At 47.1% G+C, this 8,691-nt stretch overlaps 1 protein-coding gene across 2 annotated transcripts in view; it reads left to right on the top strand.

Moving 5' to 3' along the window:
• Positions 1-493: 493 nt before the first annotated feature.
• The window catches only part of LOC126281598 (ets DNA-binding protein pokkuri-like), a 183,375-nt gene continuing 175,177 nt past the window's right edge, over positions 494-8,691 (top strand). The window contains exon 1 of one of the 2 annotated variants that reach the window (XM_049980696.1): positions 494-1,000. The gene's annotated coding sequence lies outside the window, so the exon portion shown is untranslated. The remainder of the gene's footprint in view (positions 1,001-8,691) is intronic. The other variant, XM_049980695.1, reaches the window with a different exon arrangement.

Below are 8,691 nucleotides of genomic sequence, written 5' to 3'. Positions count from 1 at the left end.
ATATGTCGCATCAGCGCTCTTAGGTTCATTCCTTAACCTTTGGTTCGATCTTCTGAACGACAGTGAAAAAAAAAAAATTCAGATACTGTAAAGCACAAGTGCCTCGCAGTCATTACCGGTCAGCAGGGCTGATTAAACGGGTTCGTGCTCCTCATCTGCTGCCATAAAGGCGGTGCTGCGGGAGACTGCGTCATCCTTCCGCGAAACCGGTTTGTCTGCGCGGCCGATTGTCTGGCGGTGCTTCCGCGTGCGGCGCCGGCGGCCGCACCCAGGCCAGCGCTGCTCGCCGCTCTCACACACGCACGCACACGCGTGCACACAGCAAGGCACGGCAGCAGCCGCATCGATCCGCCGCGCCGCCGGTAATTGGCTTTCATCAGGCACTGTACACTCGCTATTATCTGCCGCGCTGCCAGCGCCGGACGTGCGCGGCGGCGAGCGCGCGAACCCTCCGCGCCTGTCTTCTCCCCCTCCTCCGCCCGCGCCCCCCACCACTCCGCCGCTGTCATCCCCTCCACTCCGCCAGCCCAGCTGAGTGCCGACTCGCGCTCCGCGCGCACTTGGCGAGCCGACTTCGGCGCGAGCGGGTCGAGCGAGAGCGTGTGGTGGTCGGTAAACAGTGGAGCGCAGCAGGCATCATTTGTCCGTGGCCCGTCAGCGACCGTTCACAGCCGTCGAGTGACAGTCCCACGCCACCTGTTCGCTCCCCGGTGTGCTCGCGCCTCTAATTACGCGAAGTGAGTGCGTGTCCATCCCTCGTAAGCAGGAGCGTTCGTCTTACGCGGAAAAGCTCACCGCCGCGCCGCCACATGGATCGTCCGCCCAGCAGCCGGAGTCAACGCCAAATGCCGCTCGCGGCCGCGTCATTCTAGTTGTGATTTAGTGGTGACTCGCCGTGCTCTACCGGACAGGATTACACGAGCGTCGTCGCTGCTGCCACAGCGCTCTTCTTCAGTTCCTTCACAAGGACACCGGATCTCTTCGCAGCACCCTCCTAAAGGTAAACATTTCATCTGTCACCGGCGCGCAGACTTGTTGCTTTCGCGGTGACGGTGCGTCTCCAGTGCCTGCACTGTACCATAGTGTGCTTCCCTACGAAGCCAGAGAAACATATACTGGCTGATTACGTTAGCGGATGTTTTTAATTGTACGCCTCTTATTTGTGTCCGTGGTGAAGTAAACAGCTTTCTACTATATGCCTCATAGTGTCTGTAAGAAAAAACAGTTGTTGTCATACCGGAAAGGAAGTGTCAGTGCATAATTTGAATGTGAAATGTCTTTGTAGACTGCTGTCGCATTTTCTGCTATTGCCATTGCGAGTGCAAAACGTGCGGTGCTTTCATCAACTGGTCTTATTTCGTATTGTTTATATGCTCAGAATGTTTGTAACATTTTTCACGCATGACAACTTTGAAACTTCAGCGACTCAGACTTTAAATATTTTAGACTCATTCAATTCGTGAATTGCGTTCTGTCCAACAATATATAAGGGAAGAGGCGGACATTTTGCTGGCGGAAGTTCGCTTGACTCTTGCTGTCAGTTCAACTGGACAGGCAGAAAAAGATATCCCGTGTCTGAAAGGCCAATAGAGATAAGTCAACGTACTTTTGCATAGACGGAATTATTTTTTGAGGCATATTCGTTTTAGAGCTTCTAATGCCCTCTTCTTGTTCCTATACAATATATACATTCCAGCTGCTCTTCGTCTTTTATATTAACGGCACTTCGGCATCTTTTTCCTGTAATATTACAGTTGTGATTTTAGTTATAAATTCGATAGCCACACCGACGAACTTTTGAAGCTTTGGTCAAGGCTGTGTCGTTGGTAGAATTTGCTTAAGCATTAGCTTTTAATGCTGTCTAATAGGCCTCGTACATCCTCCTGATATTATCGCCCACTGTTAGTCTGGAGGTATGAACGAGCGGAAGCACCCTTGCTTAGTGGTTGTACTGTGTTTCTCGTTGACTCTTCTGTATGCATGTTCTCTGAATCGTCATGGAAGCATCGTGACAAGAGCGCAATTGCGGCATCAGTGGAGTGTCATTTAGAGCGCCCGTGTCTTCTGACGTAAGACATTTCATAGTCAGCCGCTTGCGTAGCAGGAAGAGGTCAACCTCAGCTGCGGAGGCGGCGCTTCCAAACACATGACGAGCGGCTACCCTCGGGTGGCCGGGGTCCTTTCCCTTCCGGAGCTGGTCACGCTCCCTTGCGGCCTGGAAACGAACCCCGCTAATCTTATCGGCCGTCCGAGCTGGGGCCACCAACAGGTGCAGGCGCTGGTGGAGGCGGAGGAGTCACATTCCTGCTCCTGCGGCCTCTTCTCTTCCTTGCAACAAGTAGTCGCGGCGTTGCCACGTCTCCTCTCGCGTCTGCGTCTCGCAGCATCCGCCCGGAAGCCGCCGGCCCCCGCTGCGCCGCGAAGTGCTGCGATTTCGGTTACACCGGCCCTCCGCGCTGTTACACCTGCGCCTCCCTGCCTGCCTAGACGTAGTGCCGCCTCTCGCAAGTCTGGAAGGAATTTCCAAACCAACCACGGCCGTTGTTATGTAAACTGTGTTTTTATTTATTTATCCTGGTCGGATGAGGACATTAGGCCCTCTTGTCACATCTAACCAGGAATTCTCCATCACATTCATTACGGGAACCATGTTATCAGTTGTATCCAACGTAAAGCATACCTTTAGAAATTACTAGGATGTGAGTAGCGTAGAAAAAAGCAATTTATATTCAGTATAGGCGACATATTCGTCGCGAGAGGACAACATTATTGGCATTTAATTATTTATATTACTTCACGAAAAGTAGAACACTAGAGGCAAAGTATAGGAAGGTTGGTTTAAACTGTGCGTAATAAGAGCAATGAGCATGAGTGAAGAGTTGGAAGAGAGAAAGAGGAACGTGATGAAACAGAAGATATGAAAATAGGGGTAAAGAAAGTAATGTGACTGAGAAATGGAAAGAGAAAAAACTGTAGCTGAGAGAAAATCGGAGCACTTACATTGCTGTTTGACATCGAAAGTTCGCCAGATTCGTAAATTTTATTTTCTTTTTTCCTTAGGAAGGTCGTGTTGACAGAAGAAAGTTCTTTAACATTTTCTTCAAGTGCAACAGGGCATTTACTTGTGTGCAGGTTAACTTGAACCGCAAGCAGACAGAAATATGAAGGAGTTAGCAAATGTTTTTGTTTTATGGATGGGCACAGCAGATACACGAGAATTTGTGTAGAGATAGCGCTTGGCTATTTTGGAACTTGCCTAGCGGCCTACGCTTTCGCAATAAACGTATGTCCTTTTACAGTAATTTATTTGCAGAAGCGTTCGTTGATTTGTCTTCACTCCTAATCGCTATAACCTGTACGAAGATACTTCCATAGATACAAGAGTAATTCCGAATGCAATCCAAGGAAATTACTGTGCCCATTCTGTGCTACTGGCGGTATTGTTTGCAGTCACACTCTTTTTTTAGATTATGCAGTTCTGTATGATGAATTTTTTGGACGGTACAATTGCATTTATACCGGATCAGATCAAAGAAATTATTAGATTTTAAATTTGAGAACGTAGAATTGTGCACTTGTCGTACGGTAGAAACGAGACAGGTGTCATGATTACAAATAGCCTCTAATGTTATGTCAACACCTGCTGGGAATCATAACATAGAAATATGAAGTGGAATTATCGCATACTGTCAGCTGTAAATGGAGTGACCGGCGTGTTTCCGTTCTGTTCATACGATACCGGGGAACTGGTTTGTCTAAGAAAGGGGACTGATTACAGGTACCTTGTTCGGCATATCCTGGAATGACACTCATTCATGCGATTGGACTCACGTGGGAAATCGAGAATTCATGGGCCACGAAGAACCTACATCGTTCATTTTTTGGGCTCCGTAGATTTATTTATTAGGTGATACTTTTTTCCTTATATGTATAGAAGGAGACAAACCAACTCAACCTTCGGTCGAGGCTAAAAAATGGTAATATTCTACTGTATGCTGTACTTCTTAACGATGTAACACCTTGCCGACAGATGTATGATTTTGTTTTCAGGATTATTTTTCCTGTCGTGAAACCTCATTCAGATGCACTTGTTCGACGTAGAAACCTATTCTTTTGTTACTGTTCAATGTTTATTCTCGATCCGATTGTAGTTACAACGCCAGGATCTGATATGTTTTATGTACGAGAGAAGCTATAGTAACAGACGACGCTAGTAGGGGAGGGCATACAGTTTATTCAACTACTGTTGTAAACTGAAAATAGCGACACTGGCTTCTGGTCTTGTTGTCTGAGCAGGAGATACTCTGGCCAACTGTGGCTAAAAGGAGTATCTGGAAAATTATCTAGCGGATGGCGTGGACACGAACAGAGCGTTTGGCTACACCGGGTCTGTCTCTGACAGTACGCTGTTAATAAACACAATTTGATTTATTTAAACAGCGCACAGTATGAGCTCAACCAGCTTCCTCGTTAGAATCTTCCTTCCTTTTGTCAGTACGACGCACGAGGAAATAATGGTAATCGCAGGCTGTATCACGGTTGACTCATATACAACAACGGAGCTAAAGTCTTCCTTCCCTCTCGATTTCGTGCATTGAAATTTCACTGCAAGTTCACGCCAGCCGGTACTTCGACGCACGACCACAGTGAATTCTTCGTTTACGGCATCTACACTTCGTTACTATCTCAGCACATAACTAACGCCGCATGTATACATATCCGCTTACAGCATTATTAGCTAGGCCACTATTACGTGATTCACACGGACTCAACTGAAAAAAAATTTTGAAAACAAAAAGTTGCTTTGTTCAATGTTTAGCTGCAGTGCACATCACGCATGTGGGAGATTTCCCAAGGGCGTGTTAAGTATAGCTTTACCACAATAATTCGCGGTTCTGCTGAAGTGTTGTTGAATGCACCAGCCTAACGGCTGCGACGCCGAAAATTAAACAAATACCCCTCCCCCCAATACCCTTTTCTTTCTCTATCTTCGTAATTTATGGATTACTGAAACTTCCTGGCAGATTAAAACTGTGTGCCGGACCGAGACTCGAACTCTGGACCTTTGCCTTTCTCGGGTAAGTGCTCTACCAACTGAGCTACCCAAACACGACTGACGCCCCGTCCTCACAGCTTTACTTCCGCCAGTACCTTGTCCCCTACCTTCCAAACTTTACAGAAGCTCTCCTGCGAACCTTGCAGAGCTAGGACTACTGGAAGAAAGGATATTGCGGAGATATGGCTTAGCCACAGCCAAGGGGATGTTTCCAGAATGAGATTTTCACTCTGCAGCGGAGTGAAAAATCTCATTTATGTGTTACTGTTTTCTTCTTTACCTCAGAACACATTTTATTTGCAACCGATAGACAAATGGCATACAGATGACTGAACTGCATGATTGTGTACTTGTTGGTGTTTATATTTACCCTCATTTCTCGGTCTTACAAAATTCTTCGTGTTCTGGCGGGAGTCGACTCTGCGTCTGCTTGCCTATTGCTTCTCGTCTCCTGTTATTGACTTGCGCAGATTCACCTTTCTCGTCGTGGCAGTGTAAGAAAAAACAGGTAGGGAGGAAGAAAAACGTTCCAGCTTAGCCTTCAGCAGTGTGGTGAATTCACGGCAGACCGTACTCTGAATGGCTGCACTGAAATTTGAACCCCGCTCTTCCCGAATACAAGTCCAGTGCCTTAACCACCTGCTGCGGTCTCTTAACGCCAGTTCTTGACAGAATGGCTCTCGGTTTTGTTTCTGTTGGTGGACAATGGCTGTACTCGGACAGCCGGAAGCTGGCAGCAGCCCGCGGAGCGGTTTTTCTGGGCTCTCGCGCTGCGCAGCGCCCGTCTGGTCACTTGTGGATTTTTCTTTTCTGGGAGCATCGCGAGTGTTGCCGGTAGCGTGCGCCGGCCTGTTAGGCGCAGCGGGCAGGGCAGGGGCAGCAGAGCCTCTGCAGCAGTAGCGGATTCCGGGAGTATGGCGCACGAACAGTCGACTGGCGGTAATTCCATGTTCAAGTGTCTCAACATAAAGTTCTAGTAACTTTGACCGGACAAAATCGAAGTAAGAGTATGAGTTAAAAATGGTACCTATATTCAATAACAGCCCTATTTCTGTATAATGGTTCAAATGGCTCTGAGCACTATGGGACTTAACTTCTGAGGTTACCAGTCCCCTAGAACTTAGAACTACTTAAACCTAACTAACCTAACCACATCACACACATCCATGCCCTATTTCTGTATAAAAAGAAACGAAGTGACAACTAGGACTCAAACTAAAAGAAAATTGATTTTTACGTACTTAATTATTTTTTTATTTATTTTACAATTTCAAAGGGACACGCACAAATTTTGGAAAATACATTGGAAAGCTTCAGTTTGATTTATTTGTCGATGTCGAATAAATTGCCATTAGTCCTCGCATTGTCCCCACAAATCTAAATATAAACGAAGCTACTTTCTTTAAAAACATTAAGTGAGCCATCCAACACTAACGGCGAGTGACTTAGCCTTTCCTTTAACGTACAACCACGAACAGTTACTGTTAGTGCTCTCCACATTGACTACATCATTTCAGTCAGCGTGTATGAACCTCCCCTTGCCCGCTTCCTCCCTCCTTACGATACGTCTTCAGCAGTTTTATCTCTCAGCTTCAGTGTTGTCAACAGCGTGAATGGCGGGAGTCCCTAATGTTTTCGTATCATGCTCTACCTTTTTTTCTACGGCCTCAGTTACATGTTTCCTCTCTGAGGAAGGTCAACCCTTGTACTTCTTTGAAGTCATTTGACAACTGATTTACGTACTGCTGTAAGTTACACATTGTAGGGGAAAACACAGGAGTGTCTTGAAGATTCGAATGACTAAATAATTATCTGAACAACTGAGGAGAGCATTCGAATTACCGAGTGTTACATAGCCTCTGACTTATTCTGACATTCGCTTCGATTTACGTATGCTTGAATTACCAACAGTCGACTGTAATTGTAATGAAGTATGAGAAGCCAGCAGGTTGTGTTTCACTGTGAAAGTAAAATGGCGGTAACTCTTTTTAAATGCTGTTAGGCGTGCGTAAAGTTGTGCGTAAGAGGCCCTTGAAACTCACCACGATTCCTAAAATTACTTATTTACTGACTCATATTTTTGATTAAATGTAGTCTTCCTCTGATGTGATTGTTGTATAGCTTAACCTTCGTATTTTTCTCTACAATCGTTACGGATGGGTTTCATGTTATTTTATCCCAAGTCTAGATGTCTATTTAGTGTGATCTGCGTTCAGTCAATTGGCGTGGATTTCTGCTACGAAAAGTCTGTATGACGTATACTGAAAGACTTTTTCAGTTATGCACGTCAGTACTGAACCACGAGTGTTCATCGGAGACGAGCGCACCGTCAGGAGTGCCCCAGCCAACGGTGATAGAACCGCTTTTGCCCTCTAAACGATATTTTCGCCGTTGAGTGAGTGTCAGAGGACGCAGAAGACTTCCACAAAGTTTAATATCCGGTGTGATGAGCAGCAGCTTGCTCTAAGTGTGAAAAAGTCAAAGTTCACATAGAAGACCAGGGATAGTGCTCTGTGTAATGTTAGAATATCAGCATTAGCGGTGTGCTGCGTAGTGATACATAGCGACGTCAAGTGGAACGAGGACGTAAGGTCGGTTGTAGCCAAGGCGAATGTTCGGTTTTGTTGAAAGAATTGTCGGAAAGGGTAGCTCGTCTTTAAAAAAAGACCGCGAACAGAATTCTTGTGTGATCCAGTCTTCAGTACGCTCGAGTGTTTGGGACCCACACCAGGTCACATCAAAGGAAGATATCCAAGTAATCCAGGGGCGTGCTGCCAGGTTTATTACCGGTAGGTTCAATCAACGTGAAAGTGTTAACTGAAACGCTCTGTGAACTGAAATGGAGGAAAGAAGATTTCTTTTTGCGGAACACCACCGACAACGTTTGCAGAAGCAGCATCTCTTATAGACTGCGTCCAACAATCGTCGTACAGCTAGTGTAGTGACGGCAAAAACAAGATGTGAGAAGTCGTTTTTCTCTCGCTCCATTAGCAAGCGGAACACGAAAGGGACTGACTAGCAGTGGTACCGCTGACCCTTCGCCTTGCACCGTGTGTTGGCTCGCGGAGTGTGTATGTAGATAGACGCGCACTCTCTTTGGCATACAGGCACCGCAATGGGTTTGCGCTTAGTGGCTGCGACGGTCAGTCCGCGAGGACTTCGCGCGGGAGGAGGGAGGGAGGGGATCCCGGGAAGAGCAAAGTGGTCGCAAATAGCGGTGACGCCAGGGAAGCGGGAGCGGGCGGGGCAGCCGTCTTCCGCCGCGCTGAGCGCCGCCTATTTGGAAACTTGGCGCTGCCGGCCAGGGGTCCGTTAGGCAGGTGCTCCTCCCGGGCAGCAGGAAGAGGCTCTGCCTCTTCGGGATTTAGTTGCTGCCTATCGTTTGACATTTTTCTTCTGTCGAGGCATTCTGTGCAAATACACACCCGCGAACTGAGTATGTCGACGCTAGAGAGCTCTAGCGAGTTGCAGGAAGATGTGCAGAAGATCGGCTCTGGGTGCACGGACTGCCTGTCGACCAACGATATAAACAAATGTGGCATACTGCGCGTAAATAGGTAGGAGGAGCCGCTGTTCCTTGCACGACTGCGGAACTGTCACGTACATTACTTGTCTAGAAGTGTGTGTGCGAAACG

This window comes from Schistocerca gregaria, chromosome 7 (assembly GCF_023897955.1).
Source record: "Schistocerca gregaria isolate iqSchGreg1 chromosome 7, iqSchGreg1.2, whole genome shotgun sequence".
NCBI classification, from domain to species: Eukaryota; Metazoa; Arthropoda; class Insecta; order Orthoptera; family Acrididae; genus Schistocerca; species Schistocerca gregaria.
This window is presented reverse-complemented; position numbering and strand designations above follow the sequence as displayed.